Source organism: Anoplolepis gracilipes, chromosome 4 (genome assembly GCF_047496725.1).
Source record: "Anoplolepis gracilipes chromosome 4, ASM4749672v1, whole genome shotgun sequence".
NCBI lineage: Eukaryota > Metazoa > Arthropoda > Insecta > Hymenoptera > Formicidae > Anoplolepis > Anoplolepis gracilipes.
In genome coordinates, this window is record NC_132973.1 from 17048739 (window position 1) to 17071384 (window position 22646).

Here is a 22646-nt window from a genome sequence, read left to right on the forward strand (position 1 = left end):
GCTGTAAAAAGAATTATAATATAAGAGTGCGAAATTATTTTATAATACAAAGAGCCTTTCATTCGCATGATGACGCAATAGGCGACGGCGAGAAAGACTCAGTGAAATCGAATATTATTCTTATCTCTTGACGCAGAAAGACTCAGTGAAATCGAATATTATTCTTATCTCTTGACGCAGAAAGACTCAGTGAAATCGAATATTATTCTTATCTCTTGACGCAGAGACCCGATGAAACCGAATATTATTCTTATCTATTGACGCAGAGAAACTAAATATTATAACAACGTGCCTTTTGATATTCATCGCTGAATATCAACTTAAGATTAAGAAGAGCTCACCGCTTCTGACGTCTTCGAAGGCGGAGAGTTCCCTCACCAAGATCTAGTATCCATCTCCACCAAACGAGTAGCCAACCCCGGAAGTCTTGGATCCACCGGACGCCTAGAGGGAGGTGACCCGAAAGTGGGGACGGACCGCAGAACGTCAGTCGAGCTTGCGGACGAAGTGAGTCGCATTATAACATCCGAAGTGAACAGTCGCCAACAACTCATCAACCTAATAAGTCACTTCAACATCTCTCCGAAACGTTAGTCCGAAGTCGTGAAAAGTCGTCTCTGTGTCTTTATACATTCACTGCGTCCTAAAATCAATTTTAACTTAATTTTCGTCAGCTACTTTGTGTCGTCAAGGTAGATCTTTAATAATACTTTACTTTCTCGTCTTCGCGACTCGTCTTGTATTATAATTTAGAGCTTCGACTTACTTTACATTATAATTAAGAATTATTACTTTATTGTTAATTAATTTCCAATTTCTGGTACAGTGCGGTTGTACCTTTTTACACCAACATTTGTAATTACTTGCAGTGTTTGTAAAATCTTCAAGCTTTTAAAATACATAGTCGCTTATTTCGAAATATTCACAAGTTCATTATTTTAATACAGTGTTCCTTCACTCCCAATCAGTATTTACTATATTTAATTTAATATCGATTAAATATTTAAAGTACGTCTGGATCTTGAGCGTTAGCGAGACCCGTGCCTGGGGATAGAGCAGAGTGACGTGCCCCTCGTGTTAGTTCGAGCAGAGCTGAGACTTAGTCGATGAGCTGCTTGAATGTCGCTTGATCCAGATTGTCAAACTGAAATGAATAACTTTTCAAATTAGAATAAAATTTTGATTATAATTTATAGTAAATGCCTGGTTCTCGTCGCGCCGGTAAACGACATAGACAACTACGTGCCGCTTTACGTCGACAGAGACAAATTTCGAACAGTGATAACGGCTTCAGCCAAGTAGAAAAAGACAATTCAATTAACGTACCGGACAATCAAAGGATTGTCGTAGAACTTTTTGATCAGCTTCCTGCATCTAACTCAATCGAAGTTCCCATCTCGCGAAGAACCTTTGAATTTATTGGCTGGCCCGGACCTTTGGTTGAAATCAAGCTGCATCCTGTCTCAACCTCTACCACTGACATCCCTGAGGGAGATCCACGACGTCCAGAGTATGAGGAAAAGGCTCAGGAAAATCAGCAAAACTAGAGACATTAATAAAGGTAAGTCACTATTTTAAATACATACACACACATGCGCATATGATCAATCAAGAAAAATATTACTATTTTAATAAAAAAGAAAACGCACTCATATTCCAACAAAATATAATAAAAAAGAAAAGAATTCCGAATTGAACCACTATTTATAACACATCGTGCTTGACATTTATATGACATCATATTACTTTAACGACTTCAATTTTGCAAAACAATTATAATTACAATCTAGACATATGCTTTTACGACTAATGCAATAAACTGTTCCACCTTCAAGCTCCGAAATAAAAATTTTCTACAGTTAACTAGATATACATACAAGATATATATATATATATCTCACTCTTTTGAATAACTCACAGTTCAGGCTATTGACTCTTATAAAATTACAAATTGACTCACATTCTGATATTACTCTCAAGAATTATAAAGTTAAAATACTATACTATCAAGAAATTTGCAAATTTAGAATGAAATTAAATAATCGATCTATCAATGTAAGAGAATTAACTACTCGTTATACTTAATTTAATAATAAAAATAACGGAGCATCCCTTGCTTAATCTCTTCTTCCTATTTTCCATCGGAGACAGTGATTTTGAAACAATAAATTATATCGCTGGCCTCCACCACACCATATTCCAGTGTACATTTCTTTATATGATACCTCCCTACACAGTGCAAAGAACCATACTCTTATTAATATATATATATATATATATATATATATATATATGAGCAATAACAATTTTAATAATCTTTTCTTATTACATGAATAGATGCATCAACGAAATTCATGAAAAATAAAATCATATTACAACAGTTGACTTTCTCTTAAGGAAAGAGATATCTACATTCAATATAAATCCAAATCATTTAAATTTCACAATTTAACTTTGTTCTTCATATTAAAGCAGTCATTAATTAATGAGAAATTTGCTCTTACATTATACAAGTCGTAAATTAAAACTTTCAAAATCAGTATATATTTGGAATTGCTGCGACGGTGAATTCTACCATACAACAACAGTAAGTACGTAATCCCTCATAATTACTATCACAAACCACCTTAATCCTTATCCCAATTCTAATATAATTGAAAATTAATCACAATCTATTTATAATTTCAAAACTGAAATTTTCTAATCATAATTATTGCTCCAACTTAAAATTGAATAAATTCAGAACTATTGCAGATATAATTTTAGAATTTTATATTTCTTTTTTTTTTTTTTCTCTTTCATCTTTAATTGACTCGAGTGTCATTGTGCGTCACGTTCATTGCATACGCGATAATTGTCATGGTGTCATGGAGTTCTTAGAACTTCCTCAGCTTCTCGTTGGTGCCGAGTGAATTGTATTCTGACCACCAGACTATATCAAATATACAATAACGGAATTCAACGCGTTTGCTTAACATTCTTAATCATTTTCAAATATATATGTCATAAATTTAATCGCTTTATTTTCAACTTTCTTAATTTTTCTTATCAAATAAAATAAAATAAATGAGGCCTCAGACAACTGATTCTGAATTTCAACAAAATCTCTTCGTTGACCCTGAAGTCATATTAGAAACTTTAATCCAATTTATAGAAGAAAACAAAGAAAACATTATTTACAATTTAGATAATATCATAAAAAATTTTTTAAATCAAGCCTCTATTATCATCATTCCTGATCAGTAAAAAAATTCCCCGATTTATTAATTCCTAGTACACATTGATCCTGCTCTCGGCGGAGCCCTGGGTATAGCCGATTTAGACAGATCATCCAAAAAACTAAATAGAGAGTAACCCTGTTATTGACACCTAGGTAGACGATAACAGTGGGTCACAGCACGTGACAGAATGTCTGCAACAGAGATCTCAGGAAGAAATAGTTCAATCTGCGCCAGTGGTCCAGGCCATCCAATGAACTCGAAGGTTCTTCGGGTGCTGACAATGTCAACTGGCTCTAAAGCCTGCGGCCACTCAAAGAGTTCAACAACGATCCTTTGATTATTTGGTATATCTATAGTAAGTTCTTCACTATTTCCAGTTATTTGATTAAAAGCATTAATTTGTTTTTGAAGTTGCCGTTGTTGGCGTAAAGCGGCGCGTAACTGTTTGTACCTTTTACCGGCGCGGCGAGTACCAGGCATCTACTATAAATTATCGTAAATTATTTTTTATTTTGCGAGATTAACATTTGTTAATAATCTGGATTAAACGACGCCCAGACGGCTCATCGACTAAGTCTCAGCTCTGCCTGAACTGTAACGAGGGGCACGTCACTTTGCTCTTTCCCAGGCTCGGGATTCGCTATCGCTTTATCCAGATAGAGTAAATGATAAAATTCTAATGGCTTTGATATTTAGTTAATATTGTAGTAATAATTTGTATAATATCTAATTGTTTATAGTAAATGTTGGCTCGGAAATGTAGGAACACTGGATCTAACAATTCACTTAAAGTAATGCAAGAATTAGCTGATATATTTCAAATATCAAAATAATTTTACAAAGTTGCAAGTATATAAGTTGCTATAATAATGTTATTAATTAAAACGAGAGTTACATCCGCACTGTATTGAAATTAAAGGTATCAATGGTAATATAGTATTAAATCTAAGTTAATTTAAAATGAGTCGCGGAGAAAAATCTTAAAATATTTAAAGACTCTACCTTGACGACACAAAGTAGTAGTCAGTAAAGCTAAGTTGAATTATATTTTAGGACGCAGCGAACAAAGACTCAGAGATTCTACAACTTAGGACGACTTCTTCACGACTCCTGAATTACGACTGTTTGCAGTCCATACGCTCAACTGACTCCTGAGGTTCGTCCCCACTCTCAATCTCTCCTTCCACTAGTTATCAGAAGGACTCAAGTTCCTTCTGGTTGGTTGATCTTGTTCGTATGGAGATGGACTTTGGTTTGGAGAAGGAAGTCTTTTCCTCTGGAGTTATTGGAACCGAGTGAGTTCTTCGATATCAATTTCGATAAGATGATACGAACTTTATAATTAAGTATCCGTTGTTATATTTCGAGGAAGCTCTCGCGATTATACTCAAGCGATTTCTTTATAATCACTTGCTTCAACTAAAATGGTAATCAAGTATTGGTTTATATATTCGATTAAGAAGAAGCTTCTTCGCTGATCGTCAGGATGTTTAGGCTACTTGATTATATGTGATTTCATGAGTCTTTGTGTCGCTGTTATCGCGTGCGTCATATTAATTATCGATTTTTCATACAACGCTAAGACTTATTCGTATTGCAGCGAGAGAGATTTAATGACTATTATGTTATATATATTTTATTCCTCAACATAATATTACTTATAAGAATTTTGAATACTTTCTCTCTCGTTGCATCACATTTGTTTTATTGATTAATTTTACATGTTTGAAAATATTTATATGGGAGACTATATTCTTATTTCTAGTATATTTTATTGAATTTATTTTGACATATGGTGCTTTTGTTTTTCTAATATTGATTTTATTCAGCTGCGAAAGTTAACTCTTGAGCAAATATTTAATTTTAATTTTGATAATACCCTTTTGACACCCAGTATATAAGATATATATATAAGATTTTTAATTTTAGTTCCAACAACCATTGCTTTGTAAAAAAAAAAAATAAATCTTCCATATAAATTTACATTTTTAGTGGACGCGGATTAATATCGGTAGTATTTATATATTTTGTACATATATATATATGTTTTATATATATATGTATACGGATAAATGTATTTTATTCGAGTATCGTCAGTGCGTCGTTTTTATATGTATTTAACTACTGGTTGTCCTTTTGAGAATAGGTGATTTTTACATCTAGTTTGATAAGTTTGGTCTAATTTTGTGAGAAGTTAATTTGTTTAAAATTTATATTTATCAATATAAATATATAAAAATATATATATTTAGAATATATATATATATATATATATATATATATATATATATAACCGTAAGAGACTTTGACTTTAATTTTTAATTAATACTTAATATAATATAATTGAATAACTATGATTGTATGATTAATTTTTATATTCATTAAGGACAATATTACTTAATTATGATTTTGTATAAGCAAGCATTTGGTAATATGCCGAATTGTATATATATATAGCGTACATTTTATAATTGAACAGTATATTTGTGTTTTTGAAAATTTTATTTTTGGCGGGACGTCACATCCCCCCCTCTTATTTAAGAACGAATTCCCGATGTTTTTCGTAGGGATTTGTTCTATATCATTTAATCGTTCGCGTAGATCGGTATAGACAGTGGGGATAGGGGTGGTCGTGTTTACCGCTGTGGTGTTGTTAATAGTGTGTTCGTCTTTTGGTGTTGTTGGTGTTGCTAAAAAGGATTCCGTCTGCCCTGGGGGAGATTGTCCTTCTTCCGGTTGTAGCTTTCGCCGATTTACGAGTCCTCGTGCCAGATGAAGTAAAAGATGTGTGAGGGAACTCCATACGGCGCCCAGCAGGTGCAGACTGCATCCATATACGGTGTGTAGTGCATAATCATGGATTGCCGTGTCGATAGTCAACTTAATAACTCTTATGACTATAAATACTCCGAGAATTCCGGCTGTCGCTGACCCGAAGGTTACGAATCCGCTCTATATCCTTGAGGCGGTATTTGAGGCTATTTTTTGGAGTGCCTTTTTGTCCAACAGGCTGTATAATGAGACTTCTCCTGGTACAACTGCTTGTCCTGTCATCCCACGAGCTACGAAGTTGAGAAGCGCTGGTTTCTCAGCAGGAAACATTATGTGATCTCGTAGCTTCTCTATCTTTTTCAGTGTATATTCCACTAATCGCCAATGGGCCTGGAGTGAGATATTTCCAACTCAAGGAGGTCATCGGATGTAATCGTTGTGGAGGTAATTGTCTGACTTGTGGATCGGGAGTAAGTTGAATCCATGTATCGTCTATGCGATAGAGTGTTGGTAGTTCGAAGCTACATTCCTTTTGAGTGCCAAATTTTGTGAGCACTCTAGATTTTGGCGTTAGAAATAATGAAGTATTTCTTACTGTTACAGGAAGTTCAGAGTAGCATTCCTTTGTTCTTCTGACTGTGGCGTCAACAGGAATATATTTTACTACATGTACTGCTTCTCCAGCTGTGACAGCCATGAATCCTGGTCCTTTCATTAATCGATGAGCAAACTCATCAGGCTGTAAGGTGGCGATTGATAAGGTGTTAGTTATTACGTTCTTTTCTAACTCGCATCTTTGTTGAATAACATTATGATAAAGAGATGTCATTTGATGTCTTATATGTTTTTCGACATATACGAATTTTGAATTCATATATGCAAAGATGTCGAGGTTATCGATTGGAATTGTTCCTCCTTCCGCGAAAACATCTCCCTTCTTTGTTTCCAGGATGAAAAGCTTGGGATGCTCTGTACGAAGAAGAGTATATCCGCACAATGGCTGTTCCCGGGTCTTTGTCAGTGCGAAGGTTATGTCTTGTGTTGTCAGACTATACACGATGGGTGACTTCCCTGCGCTGTTGTCGTCTGTAGTTTTGGTTGCAGGTCCTTCGTACAATACATCATATTGATGAAAATTGCATGAAGAGGTAGGCATTGGTTCCCAGTAAGTATATCCATCTTCTGAGTCAATGTTTGCAGGATTTTGATCCTTCGCTAAGTGTACAGACTGTTCCTGATTTTAACATTATCTTCCCTGTGTTTAGCTTAACGGGGACATAAGCTGTCTTCAAAGATATTTTTGCGACTGCTTGCACGACAACGTCGTCCCACGTTCCATAGAAGTCGGAGTACTGCGTGCCCTTACATTTTCCATCGTTGCTTATGCTTCCAGCCATGGTGATACTATAGGAGGAAGTCTGATTGACTCGGATCCCGTCGATTAAGACTCTCGCTCCAAGTGAAAGAGTACCGTCACGAAACATTCTTGTGCACTGTGCATGTCCGGTTTCATGCATATAATCGGCTCGTCCATTATGTACGACAGAAACGTGTGAATGCATGCCACAATAATATATTATTCTTGAAAGTTCAACTTTGCATTGCATTATATACGCATGATTATAGTCGGAATGCAGGAGTTGGATATAAGTTTCCGTGGAGTTAGGAATTTTATGCGGAAGGTTGCACTCTCCAACATCCAACAGCGATATCGAGGTTATATTTAAATGCCGCCTGCCGCAATCAAACCCGAGAAGAGCAAGGGAGGTTTGCGTAGTAATTAACAATATTAAATGATACATCATTCTGTAAGTAAAGAAATCAGAGTTTATTGTTTACATGTTTTCAGATTTCTGTTTCATTTGTTGTATCATACATTGTTATAGTCATTATTTTTTTATCAATACAGTCATATAAGAGTTCTGCTATGTTACAGGGATCATGTCCTTTGTTTCTTAATACAATACATATTATTAAATAATCTATAAAGCAAATAGTGCAATTTTTAATTGAAGTGTTTTCGACTATGTCATTTCCACAATTATGACATTTTTTCTCTTCGAATTTATCACTGAATATGCCGTGGAATTTTATAATTTCATATGTTTGAAATCTGCCCATAATTAATCGGAAGCAAGTTACACAGTATCTATTTTCCTCAGCCTTAACATGATACGTTTTATAGCATTGAAAAGTAAAGAATCCGGGGCAGTGTGTTAGAAAATAATGCAGTTTTGGTTTATAAGGTTTCGGCCTATACATTTTTATTGATTTTCGTGACTTATTGCGAATATATATATATGTGTGGTGTATATAAATGTGACTATTAATAAAAACCTTGCGACCAGGCCAAGCTCAGATCTGCAATCCCTCCAAGGAGTGGATTCTTCTACTGAAAAGATATGCAGATCGTGATATATATATATATATATTTTCTTAATTTAAAGCTTACGTATAATGTGATCTTATAGTATGTTCATATTAATGTGTTTACTTATATATGTATGTTTGTATTTCTTATATATATATTTATATATGTATATCTGTTTAGCTGCTAACATTAATACGGGCCTTTATAAAGGTTGTTTTGGTACAGTCGGACCCGAGTAAAGCAATGGAAATTTGTTTTGGGTGATAATATTGAATAATACATAAAAAGTGAGTAATTTTTTTTTTATATATATATATATATGTTTTTTCTTAATTTTCCATTTCATCAGTGTCGTCATATATTGTTAATTTGATAGTATCTTTAGTGATACTATCATATAATATTTCCTTAATATTGTTAGGATCAAACCCCCTTTCTCTTAATATTATACATATTGCTAAGTAATCTATAAAGCAGATTGTGCAGTTTTTAATGGATGTATTCCTCAGTAAATCAGTTCTACAAATAAGACACTGTTCCGTTTCAAATGTTCGATTACTTATTCCGTGAAATTTAACAATAAAAAACGTACGGTAATTGCCCTGGATTTGTGCGAAACAACTAGAGCAATATCTTTTTCCTTCTGCCTTAATATATAAAGCCTTATAGCACTTATAAATAAAAAGACCGTGACAATGAGTTAAAAGAAAATGGGGTTTAAATTTATATGGCTTGGGTCTACACATTTTTAATGATTTATAATAACTATATGGATATATATATATGTATTAACAAGAGTTGAATGACCAAGTCAGCGATTTCTTCCAAAAGTGGATTCATTCACTGAAAGAAAAATACATGTATATATTTATATTAAAGTATATGTATATGTCTAAGTACGTTCTATTAATGGGATGATAAAACTTATTACGTTCTAATTTATGATTGTAATCTTATAATTATTACTCTTATTGTATAGTATATATTCTTTATGTATTAATTTATTTTTATGTTTTATTTTTAATCATCATTTATTATTAGTATCACGGGGTCTTCATAATCATAAATATTATGGTATTGTTGTTCTATTTCGATGATGAATTCAAGATATCGATTGGCACATGGATTGCAATGAACTATAGGTCGAATTGTTTCTAGGTAATTTTCACAAATGTAGCATTTACTTCTATTAAATCTTGTGCCATCTACACAATGGTGTTTCTTGAATTCTTCGTAGTAAGGCTTTACGGATTCCAAAAGCAATGTATCGTAGCATCTAGGGCATAAAATGACATGCATATTATCTATTTTTTTATAAAAGCGTGTTTTGATACATTGTACTATATATAGTCTCTGAAGCGCTTCTGCAGAACGAGATGAGGAGTGTGATTGTGAAGGGGTTGGGGAATTCTGTGACGAGTGACACATCTTATATTCTTTTATTAGGGTACTAATAGTATCGAGAACCGCTCATGTGTAATATGAGTGGATTAGGGATAGTATTAAGGTCGATGTGTCTCTCATCGCAGTTTAACAAAAATTCTAAATATTTTAGAAGGCACTCATTGCATTGGTACATAAGTCTGGTTATTGTGATATTGGCGTTGCAACGTGCACAAATGATTTCGCGAAACCGTTCACCAGAAATCATGTGGTGTGACACTATCCATTCGTATTGACTTTGATATTGCGGTTGGAAAAGGCTATAACATTGAGTACAGTATGCGAATCCTGAGGCTATGTGTCGGTACCCAAGGGATTTAGTGCATCGTGTGATCGATAGTAATGAGAATAGGTCGGTATTAGGCTGTAATGCTGTGCTGAATTGTAGCCCTGTAGATTGACCTTGCGAGTTCATTCTATAAAGAGAAAAAGGGTAGTGCAGAAAGGGAAATTGACCGGTTTTTATTTATTCAAAGTATCCATGTATACGAACTAACACAGATTCTTCTGTATCAGTTTGTTCCTCATCTTCTAAATTTGTTAAGTAAGAAAAATATGTATCATGACATAGAGGGCATTCTCTTAATAATCTAATGTGACTAAAGGTACCTTACATATTTTGCATATTATTGGCTCATAATAACTTGTGATTATAAGATAATGGCATTTAAAATATTTATAAAACCATCTATAATATTCAGAAGGTAAAAAGTGGTAGCATTCTGTACAAATCAGATTTCCACGTTTGATATGGGAAAATCCGATAGCTCTAACGCACCATGTAATGTCTAATCGCTGTTGTACTTGTGAGAAAGCAGGTAACGATTTGTATATGGGATTTATTGTTGGTCGTTGGCGATGCCAACACATCTGAAACCAAAAATTTAGACTTAATGTATTTCATTCTGGCTCTATATGAGCGATTTTCAATTTGTCCGCGTGGACAATCTTTGTAGTATTTTTGAATAAAATTTTAATATTGTTTTTTGGTAGTAGTTCAAGTATTTCAAAAGGTCCAATATATTGGTTTGAAAATTTACCTTTATTTGGTTCTTTTAATAAAAATACATAATCTCCTGGTTTAAATTCTCATACATGAATACGTTTGTCATAATAATATTTGCTTTTGGTTTTAGATTGTATTAAGTTTTGTTGTGCTTCTTCTTACGTGTCATGCAATCGATTGAATAGGTTTGTTAAATATTCAGTGTATGTAGGGTCTATATTTTCTTCTATAATAGTATTAGACGAAGGTAATCGCGCTATTTTTCCGAAAATTAGTCCAAAAGGGGAAAATTTTGTGCTTTCATGTATACTTGTATTATATGAAAACGTGGCTAAAGCGATATGATTATCCCAGTTCGAGTCTTTATTAATTTGTGTTTTTAAATATTCCGTTAAAACGTGATGAGATCTTTCTATCGATCCGTTAGACTGGGGGTGATAAGCAGTTGTGCGGTATTGTTTAATTCTGAATTTTTTTGCTAAGTTCTTCATCAAGGCAGTTAGGAAATTGGATCCTTGATCGGTTAGAATGGCTTGGGGAGCTCCATAAATACAAATAAAATTTTTCGTAAAGGCGTCGGCTATGGTTAATGACGTGGCTTCTTTTAAGGGCACCGCGACTGAATATTTTGTTAATAAATCTTGTATCGTGAGTATATAAATATTTCCGTTATCGGATATGGGTAATGGACCTACAATGTCCATTACCCAATGTTGATATTTTGTCGAAAGCTGATCCGGGAGTGTCGGTTATTATCATTGGTTATTTTGTTTTTATTCTTGTTAATTTTTTTAATTGACAAGTCCGACAATTTCGAATAAAATTTTGAATGTCTTTTTTCATCGTATTCCAATAATAATAAGATCTTAATCTGTTATAGGTTTTAGTTATTCCTTTGTGGCCGCCAATTACTGAGTCATGATATTCACAGATAAGGGAAGATCTTTCTTCTATATTTGGCGTTTGAATAAGGTCTTTACATATAGTTATGCAAATATTTGTGTCATTTATATGTTTAATTAATTGTGATTCTACATAAGCCCATGGGACATTGTCAAAAAAATTAGTTTTCTTAATTGAAATGGATTCTAATTGCAATTCTTGTACGACATCCAGCAATGATTTGATACAGTTTTTTATATTATCTGGTTCTATTAAAGTGCGGTGGTTAAGTTTTAGGGGTAATGATATTAGAGTTTTTGAGCGTGTTGTATTTATTTTTGCCCTTTCATAAGTTATATCCTTATACATGGGTAAAAGGTTGGCTTCCTGTGTAGTTCTTTTGCTCCGTTATCGAGAGGTTCACCTTTCAATGTTATAAAAATTATATAGTTATCATTATGTTTTAGCAATCTTATTCGGGCTTTGACTTTATGCTTGGTAGGTACTTCCACGTAGGGTATATTGTCAGCGGATATTAATTCATCGTCACTTTCTTTGCTACTTGTTTCCAGGTCTTCATTACTAATTACGCTTTCGTTTTCGTCACTATTATATTCTTCAATAGTTAGGGGTTCCGTTACAGATATATCTACGTGTGTTAACAAGGAGGTATCTTCGTTTATTTCCTCTTCGGTCACAGGTGAAGGATTATGGGGGTTAATTTCTACATTGGTTTGAATCAGGGGTTGACGGGCTGAGAATAAAGATTCATCAGAATCGGAATCAGGGTCTGGAGGAAGAGGATAAGTTTTCTTAAAAGGTAAGATTTTAACAGTTGGGTTTCTAGATAGTGCATCGGCATTGTTATTTAGTGTTCCCTTTTTATATTGTATATTGTAATCATATTCAGCTAATTTAATTCTCCATTTTAAAAGTCTCAAAGAAGGATCTTTAATAGAATGTAGCCATACTAGTGGTTTGTGGTCTGTCACGATAATAAATTTAGTACCGTATAAAGTCTAAAATGGTTTGTACAGTATACCATTGCTAAACATTTCTTTTCGATAGTTGAGTAATTTTGTTCTGCTTTATTAAGTACTCTTGATGTATATGCGATGGGAAGATCTTTTCCGATTGGTCCCTGACTTAATACTCTGCCGATTGCATATCCGGATGCATCGGTAGTTAAATTAAAGGGTTTGCTAAAATCGGGATATTGTAATATTGGTTTGGTACATAATTGTTCTTTGAGATTATTAAAAGCGTATTCTTGATTTTTTGCCATTTGAAACAGTTGTTTTTCTTAAGCAAATCAGTTAAAGGTTTAGCAATTTTTGAGAAATTTGGGATAAATCGCCGATAGTATTCAACTAATCCGAGAAATTGTTTTATGTTTTTAGGATTTTTGGGGGGAGGAAAATTATGTACAGCTGTGACCTTTGTGGGGTCAGGTCGTACGCCGTCAATAAATTCACATTTATCGGATTGTAATTTTAAATTAGCTTCGCGCAATCTTTTCATTAGTTTGTTAAATTTCACTTCATGTTCTTTTAAAGATCGTGCATAAATAACTATATCGTCCATGTAAACGAAAAGTTCATTACCTTGTAACCCAGATAGGACATTATCCATTAATCTTTGTTGCAGGGGCATTTTTCAGTCCAAAAGGCATTCGTTTAAATTGATAATGGCCGTAAGGGGTGGAGAATGCTATTTTAGAAGCGTCATTTGGATTCATGGGTATCTGGTGGAATCCTGAAGCGAGGTCAAGAACGGAAAAATATTTAGCGCTTCCTAATTGATCAAGTATGTCGGTTATATTAGGAAGAGGGTAAGCGTCTCCTATTGTTTTTTCATTTAGAGTGCGGTAATCAATAACCATTCTCCATTTTTTATTTCCAGATAAGTCGGGTTTCTTAGGAACTATCCATACTGGTGAATTATAAAGTGAGAGTGAACATTCTATCATGTCGTCTCTCAGTAATTTAGTAACTTGTTTATCTATTTCTTCTTTGTGCATGGGAGGAAACCGGTATTTGGTGTGGATTGGAAAGTCGTCTGTAGTGTAAATGGAGTGGTGAGTCACGTGTGTGGTTCCTAGCTTATCGTCGGGCAAGTGGAATCTGTCTAGATTATTGGAGACTAATGTTTTAAGATTAGTCTTTTCTTCCTCATTTAAATGTTCCAATCTTAGGAGTTGTAGGGTAAGTTTCGCACGTTCTGGCGGCGTTTCAAAAAATATTTCTTCTAACTGAGACGGATTTTGGTTTAAAGGACAGTTCGCGCTTGTCTGATGCTCTTGTCACGTGCTGTGACCCACTGTTATCGTCTACCTAGGTGTCAATAATAGGGTTGCTCTCTATTTAGTTTTTTTGGTAATCTGTCTAAATCGGCTATACCCAGGGCTCCGCCGAGAGCAGGATCAATGTGTACTAGGAATTAATAAATCGGGGAATTTTTTTACTGATCAGTGATGATAATAGAGGCTTGATTTAAAAACTCTTTTATGATATTATCTAAATTGTAAATAATGTTTTTTTTATTTTCTTCTATAAATTGGATTAAAGTTTCTAATATGACTTCAGGGTCAACAAAAGGATTTTGTTGAAATTCAGAATCAATTGTCTGAGGCCTCATTTATTTTATTCTATTTGATAAGAAAAGAAATTAAGAAAGTTGGAAATAAAAAGAATAAATTTATGGCATATGTATTTGAAAATGATTAGGAATGTTAAGCAAACGTGTTGAATCTCATTATTGTATATTTGATATAGTCTGGTCAGAATACAATTCACTCGGCACTAACGAGAGGCTGAGGAAGTTCTAGGAACTCCATGACACCATGACAGTTATCGCGTATGCAATGAACGTGACGCACAGTGACACTCGAGTCAATTAAAGATGAAAGAAAGAAAAAAAAAATAAAAAAAAATAAAATTCTAAAATTATATCTGCAATAGTTCTGAATTTATTCAATTTTAAGTTGGAGCAATAATTATGATTGGAAAATTTCAATTTTTGAAATTATAAATAGATTGTGATTAATTTGACAAATTTTCAATTATATTAGAATTGGGATAAGGATTAAGGTGGTTTGTGATAGTAATTATGAGGGATTACGTACTTACTGTTGTTGTATGGTAGAATTCACCGTCGCAGCAATTCCAAATATATACTGATTTTGAAAGTTTTAATTTACGACTTGTATATAATGTAAGAGCAAATTTCTCATTAATTAATGACTGCTTTAATATGAAGAACAAAGTTAAATTGTGAAATTTAAATGATTTGGATTTATATTGAATGTAGATATCTCTTTCCTTTAGAGAAAATCAACTGTTGTAATATGATTTATTTTTCATAAATATCGTTGATGCGTCTATTCATGTAATAAGAAAAGATTATTAAAATTGTTATTGCTCTTATGTAATATATATATGTTAATAAGAGTACGGTTCTTTGCAGGTTCAGCACTGTGTGGTGAGGTGTCATATAAAGAAATGTACACTGGAATATGGTATGGTGGAGGCCAGCGATATAATTTATTGTTTCAAAATCACTGTCTCCGATGGAAAAAAGGAAAAAGAGATTAAACAAGGGATGCTCCGTTATTTTTATTATTAAATTAAGTATAACGAGTAGTTAATTCTCTTACATTGGTAGATCGATTATTTAATTTCATTCTAAATTTGCAAATTTCTTGATGTAGTATTTTAACTTTATAATTCTTGAGAATAGTACCAGAATGTGAGTCAATTTGTAATTTTATAAGAGTCAATAGTCTGAACTGTGAGTTATTTAAAAGAATGAGATATATATATATATTGTTACGTCCTGGATCGCGAGCGAGGTGCGGTTGCGGTGGTTGGTGTACGCGGATCGCGGTGGCCGAGCGGTAAACCTGTCACGATCAGCGTAGCGGTGCACCGGAAGCTAGCGGTCGGGACGTAATGGATAATGGGGAGGATGTGAAGTGAGTAGACAATGAGTACAGATTGTTTACGTATACTAATTTTTATATATTTATCATTATTTTATACTAAACATATACGTACAGTTATATTTTATTATATGTTACAAGACGATTAGACAACTAAATCACGGACGAGTATCGGGAGGCGAACTGATAGGTGCTTCAGCGGCCGGCAGGATGCATACTCGCCCGAAGAAAGGCTGGGAAGAAATGATCCTCGGTTGCGTAATCCCGAAGTCTATCAACGGCGGGGGCACGGGCCACGGACGGTATTCGATAGGCGGTAAGGGCCTATGTGAGGAAGCGACGGCCCCGCTATTGGATGCCGGTGGAGTGACAGCGTCGTGGAACGGGTCAGGAGCTGACGACTCCGCTGTATGGTTTCCCGGTGGAGGGTATGTGAAGTACCCGACGGATGCTGGGTTCTGACTATCTGGTAGAGACGCAGCCGTTCGGACCGTTAGATAGGAGCCGCCTTGGTATAGTGACCGGATGAGGCGCTTCAATTGATGAGCACGCCCTGCTCGACGTGACCGACCCATGACGCAGCTAAGGAGGTAAACGAAATTATAATCAACGCCATGGTTGAATACGCGGAGGGATATAGACAGGGATTAGAAATAGTAACGCCAGTGATGAAAAAGGAAAAAGAAAGAAGAAAAAAAAAACATATACGCGTTAACGTAAATTGCTAAACGAGTTGACCTTATCTGACGGGTTGCGGGGACAGGGTAAGTGATTAATGAGTTTACTTTAATTTAATATTTATTTTATATTTCAGACCAAGAAGAGCGATCGGAGGAATTGTGAGAGACGCTCTGAGAGAGGCGCGGTTCGTGGACTGAGAGGAGGCAGATCGCCCTGAGAGAGGCGCGCTGCACGCTAGGAGGCGGAATGCCCTGAAAGAGGCGCTCCTCGGAGATGAGAGTCGTTCGCCCTGAGAGAGGCGTGCGACATAGATAGAGGTAGTCCGGCCCTGAAGGAGGTGCACTACGAGGGATGAAGGCAGAGCCCTATAAGAGGCGCACTGCTAGAAGGGACGTAGAGTCGCCCTGAAAGAGGCGCACTACGTAGGAAAAATATAGATCGCCCTGGAAGAGGCGCCCTACGGTGTAGGTAAGGATGGTTATCGCTCTCTGTCTAATGACACTCCCTATGAAGACGTCCGAATAAAATATTAATCTCTTCAATTATAAGTTACAGATATCTGAGGCTCTGGGTATGTCAAGGCGGACGTCGCGGACCTTGCCACTGGTGAGCGGATAAGGAAAAAGAAAAGAAAAAAAAATAGAAGAAGCTATAAGGAATACAAGAACGCCCTGGAGGAGGCGCGCACCGACGCAGGATAACCGGAACACCCTGGGAGAGGCGCGCGTCGCCGCAGGATGAAAGAGAGAGCCCGATGTAGGCGTGAAGGAAGGATGACCTCGTCAGATAAGTAGCACTAATTTGCCCGATAATTTCAGTATTAAAATTAGAATAGAAAGCTTGTCTCTATATTTACAGGTGTGGACACGAGAGATTAACGGCGAGAAAAATTCACACCGAAAAGATGACTGACGCCCGGAATGGACAGGGGCCGCGAACTGACACAGGTATGTATATTTCGAGTAAATTACACGTAAACAATATGATTAATGATCACACGAATATATCTTAATAATAACGACAACGTACTCACTTCACTAAATTATTATGTGTTACAGGAACCACTGGGGAACACACTGTCACGCGGGTGTACACGAGAATGTGGATCTACAATAATGTTAGGGTTACAATATCAGTTAATAGAACCTTCCTTTGACTATAATTTCACGCGAGGACAGGTTTCGGACGCTTAAACGATATTAAATAGGCGGCATTAATAGTAATCTGATTGTCTGGAGAAGAAAAGATATAACGCTTATATTGTTGAAAGAGGTAATTTACTGCGAATGAAAATTAAGATAAAATGTCTTTGAAAGTGATAGAAGAATTCGATATGTATTGTGAGCGCCGTGAAAATCGAAAAAGAGAAAGAAAATATAATAGTGACAGTGGAAACAATTAATCAAGAATAAATTTATACGACAGTAAACGCAAGAAACTGAAAGCTAATTAATAGTATTCGCGATATGCTAGTCTCGAAGTCTCTCTGAGTTAATGATTTTGTGTGAATAATACCGAGTAATGAACTAGAAACACTGATTCGAAGATATAATATTAATTACACTGTGTGAAAATTTGCAAGAGTGTATGTATGACCGAATGCTATAAAGATAACCGATTATCAAATCGTATGAATGACTGTCTGTACAATGAATTTACTGAGTACTGTATGAATCGAGTATGAATACTGGGTAAACTGTCTAATTGATCGAATATTGACTGCTGATCGAATACTGACTATGCCGAATGAACTGTATGAATTAACTGTCGAAGCGTAAACTGAATGATCTGAACTGTCTGGGCGAGAACTGAATACTCAATATGAGCTGACCGAATACTGACTGAGCGAAAACTGAATTGTCAAAACGAACCGTACAAACTGATTTTACTGTCGGGGCGAAAGCCGAATAGTCATTGTTGAGCGCACTGTGCTCCCGTTTATATACCCGTGGTCGCTGAGGGCTCCCACCTTCTGAATTGTAGCGCGCGCAACGTGGTCCGATCCTGGTCACGCTTGTTTGTCACGGGTATTACGCGCCGGGCAATAGTAAGCGGTCACGGTGTTTGTCCGAAATTTTCACGTGATCCGGCGGTTCCTGAATGTTCTAGAAGCTTCGGGACCCAGCATTATAATATAATATTTATATCGTTATTTCTAGATATATCGCAATTATTACTAGCGTTACGATAACTTATCTGATTAATTACTTATCGCCGCATTGTATTATAGCGTTGTACTTAAATAATTGTAGAGATATGAGAGCATTTCGCTAATTAACTTATTAATTAACAATTATCTATAATGTCGCATAAAGTTATTCGTGGATTACAAGGTCTAAATTAGTCTACAGACGTTAAACTCGCTATTATATAACTATATGTATGTATATCATTATAACTAGTAGTAAAAGTTTATATATATATATATATATATATATATATATATATATATATATATACATATATATGTAAGTAATAGTGGTATAAATGCACATGTAATATGCCGGGATATATTTACAATGAATGGATGAGGAGTGTGTAAGTGTGTATAAATGCATAAATTTATGACAAGTTTATATTGTGAGAGATTGAGTGTGTAATTTAAATAATGCGTATGGAATATGTATGAATTAGCTATAAGATCCGGAAATATTGTGTTACCGTGTATATGATATGTTGATTATGCGTATGTTAATATATGAGTATGCCTGTAATAAGTTTATAATAGGTTTATTGAGAATGCGTCGTTTGTGCGTACTAATGCGTCACTATGTATATAAATTATTTATAGGGTGTGTGTATTTGCGTGTTACTGGGTGGATAATATGTCTATAATAGTCAGATACTGATTAAACATTGTGTAGATGATAAGTTTATAACGCGCGTATTTTTGTATCACCGGGTATATTAGGTGACAATTGTTATATAATTTTATGGTGTGTTTAATAAGGAGCGTGTATCTATGTAATTATTTCTGGGTGTTCATTATGCGTTTATACTTGGTTTATGTAGTGTATGATGTGTGTATTATTGTACCACCGTATATATATAGGTATAGTCATTTTGTTTATTATGCATATGTATACTGTAATTATCATTCATCCTCAATAAAATGATAAAGAAGTTTTGAGAATATTATCACGTTCAAGTTATTTCAGACACCTTGTATAAGTAAGTTTTTTTTTTTTTTTTTAATTAAGTAATTGTATATATTTGAGTGTGACTATCTAACTTTAGTTATCTTCCAGAGCTTTATTCGTTTTAAACTCTTTATGGGATATTTATATTGTTTTCACTATAATATGTATATATATATATATATGTATCATGAGTGGTTCATTTTAATTATTATTGGTTTTAATTGATCACTTAAATGTTGTCTGAGCCTCGAGGAGTTCTTGTCAGGTCATTATAATTTGCCTTTAAAACATCTGTGGATTATGATTTCTGCAGCGAGTCGCATATATATATATATATATATATATATATATATATATGTATATGTGCATGCACCGAGTTATCTCCATGGTTGATATATGAAATAATTATCAATGATAGCTGACCGGATTTTTATTGGCAAACCAAATTGGATTCATGGTAAGGAATTATTATGCAGATGATGGGTTTGATCGAATCTTTTATTGTTGTTAAAATTTGAATTTACTGAAATCACTGTGCTGCGGTGGAGTATGAGTAAAATTGACAAGTTATTATATTTGGGTGACAGAATCATTAGATATGTACGTTATTGTGGTATTAATTCGGCTTTGGGATATTAAACTGCATTTAATAGTGAAGGCATAATTATATATTGGAGGTGCGGATTAAAATAAATGAATTATTAAAGTTAAAAATATGAGGTGTTCCTGGAGTAAAATGGGTCTACAACAATGTGCGCTTAACTTTTTATGGCGGGGCTGTAGCCCTATAAGTTGCTACTTTTTTTGGTTTCTTATGAGTCAAGACGCCAGGAAATAATTAATTAAGGTCACTGGGCGGGTTTTTTATGTGATGTTTAAACCGTTAAAAATTGGGTGCTTTTCGATGTTGCGACAACTTTTGATATATTGAGAAAAGTGATTTAGACTGTGCATAGGAAGTTGCAATTGCACATACGAGTTACTTGGCTTGCTTAGTTTTAATAATTAATGAAAGTTTATATATAGGGTGTCCCAAAAAGTACCGATCGGAGTTTATCATATGAAGCTTATAGAATTTAACCAAATGAATCGGTCGGTTGTTAAACACTATTTTATACTAATGTTTGGATAATATGACAATGTTAGTTTATATACCGGGTGTCAATTTATTAAGGTGAACATATGTCCGGAGTTGTATTTCCGCTTATTCGCAGTTATGATCTTTTTCCTTGCGTGATTTTAGCTTGTTATATAGATTTTCTTTATATTTTTGTTATACCGGGTGGTGGTTAATTCTCGATGCGTGTCTATGGTGATGTGTACACGCACCGGCATAAATGGTGTCCGTCGGTAAATGTGTATGTACGTACGTGTATGACAACCGAGAGCGTCACATACACATGCAGCGCGTACGTACGTGTCACTTGAAGCGCGGCGGAGTTCATGCAGCGGAGGAGAAAAAAGTGAGAGGCAATTCGATGTTGCATCCTTAGCGCAAGCCGCACGATCGAGAGAGAAAGCATGACAAGACGTGATGCCGATTAGTGGTGTCCTGTAGCACTGCCTCACTCACTCTACGCTTGAATGCAGGAGGAATGAGCGAGAGAGCTATAGGACACCGCGTTGTCTCTATATGCGTCTCGTTCGCTCTCGCGCTTATGTCATGCTTTCTTTTTTATTCTTTCAAGAAACGTGGCTGAACTCTGCGCATCGAATGCCGGCATTCGTAAAATTATAATTATATTATATTAATATTAGAAGTTCGGTTTCACATATATCAAAAAAATATGATTATTCTAATTAAATATTAATTTATTTATGATTGCGTATTTTTTTTTCTATTTATGTAAAAAAATTTGCTAAAAAATATATATATACATGTATCATTATGAGTAATTTTGAGATTCACTAGAACAGTAATTGTAAACTTGCATCCGTTTGTAATTAAATTTATAATTACTTATAAATAAACGTGTAGAAATGATAATTCGTGATATAAAATATTTTTCGTAATTGTATTATTACAAAACTCAAATTTTAAATTCCCGATAAAAAATTTCTTATGTATAGTTATACAGAATTGAATATTATTATACAGGATTCAACACAATTGTGTAAAAATATGTATAATTATTATAGATGACACCGTAAAAAACGTTACGTATATTTATATATAAATGGATTGATAGCTACAATTAGAATTATGTATATGTAAGCTTATACATACTTATACACAATGCCTGCAACATTTTATTTATAATTATTAATAATTATATATAATCATATATAAAATGGACAAATTTCGTATATAAATTTGTATAATTAGATACGACTATTTTTGTCTGATTATATATAAAAATTTTTTACCGGGTTTATAACACAATATCGATATCTGATCGAATTCATGGTTTGTCACAAATGAACCAACGAGCATTTAACTGTAAATTTACAATACTTATATAAAAATGTAACTAATTTAGGGAAGATAACGTTATGCTGCGTAATATTACAAAAATTTAGATATCTTCATAAAAAAGTTTTTTAAATATTAATGATTAAATTATACATATATTAATATTAAATATTAATTTAAAGTAAATTAAAAACTCTATTTATTTTCTCTCTTTTTTTATTTATTTTCATAAATACATATATATATATATTTTTACATATAATTATATATAAAATATAAAATAAAAAAAAAATATATATATATATATATATAGAGAGAGAGAGAGAATTTATATATAAAAAATAATACGAATAAAATAATTACGAATGCCGGCATTCGATGCGCAGAGTTCAGCCACGTTTCTTGAAAGAATAAAAAAGAAAGCATGACATAAGCGCGAGAGCGAACGAGACGCATATAGAGACAACGCGGTGTCCTACAGCTCTCTCGCTCATTCCTCCTGCATTCAAGCGTAGAGTGAGTGAGGCAGTGCTACAGGACACCACTAATCGGCATCACGTCTTGTCATGCTTTCTCTCTCGATCGTGCGGCTTGCGCTAAGGATGCAACATCGGATTGCCTCCCACTTTTTTCTCCTCCGCTGCATGAACTCCGCCGCGCTTCAAGTGACACGTACGTACGCGCTGCATGTGTATGTGACGCTCTCGGTTGTCATACACGTACGTACATACACATTTACCGACACCATTTATGCCGGTGCGTGTACGTGTATGTTTG

At 34.5% G+C, this 22646-nt stretch overlaps 1 long non-coding RNA gene and 1 pseudogene across 1 annotated transcript; one reads left to right on the top strand and one right to left on the bottom strand.

Annotated features, from left to right (window-relative positions):
• The first annotated feature begins 396 nt into the window (after window positions 1–396).
• On the top strand, window positions 397–4389 carry LOC140664896 (uncharacterized). Its single transcript, XR_012046509.1, has 3 exons — window positions 397–1561; window positions 3374–3576; window positions 4275–4389. It is a non-coding gene; the product is annotated as an uncharacterized lncRNA (long non-coding RNA).
• Window positions 4390–5342: 953 nt separating this feature from the next.
• Window positions 5343–7240, bottom strand: LOC140664971 (uncharacterized; annotated as a pseudogene).
• Between the last annotated feature and the right edge of the window lie 15406 nt (window positions 7241–22646).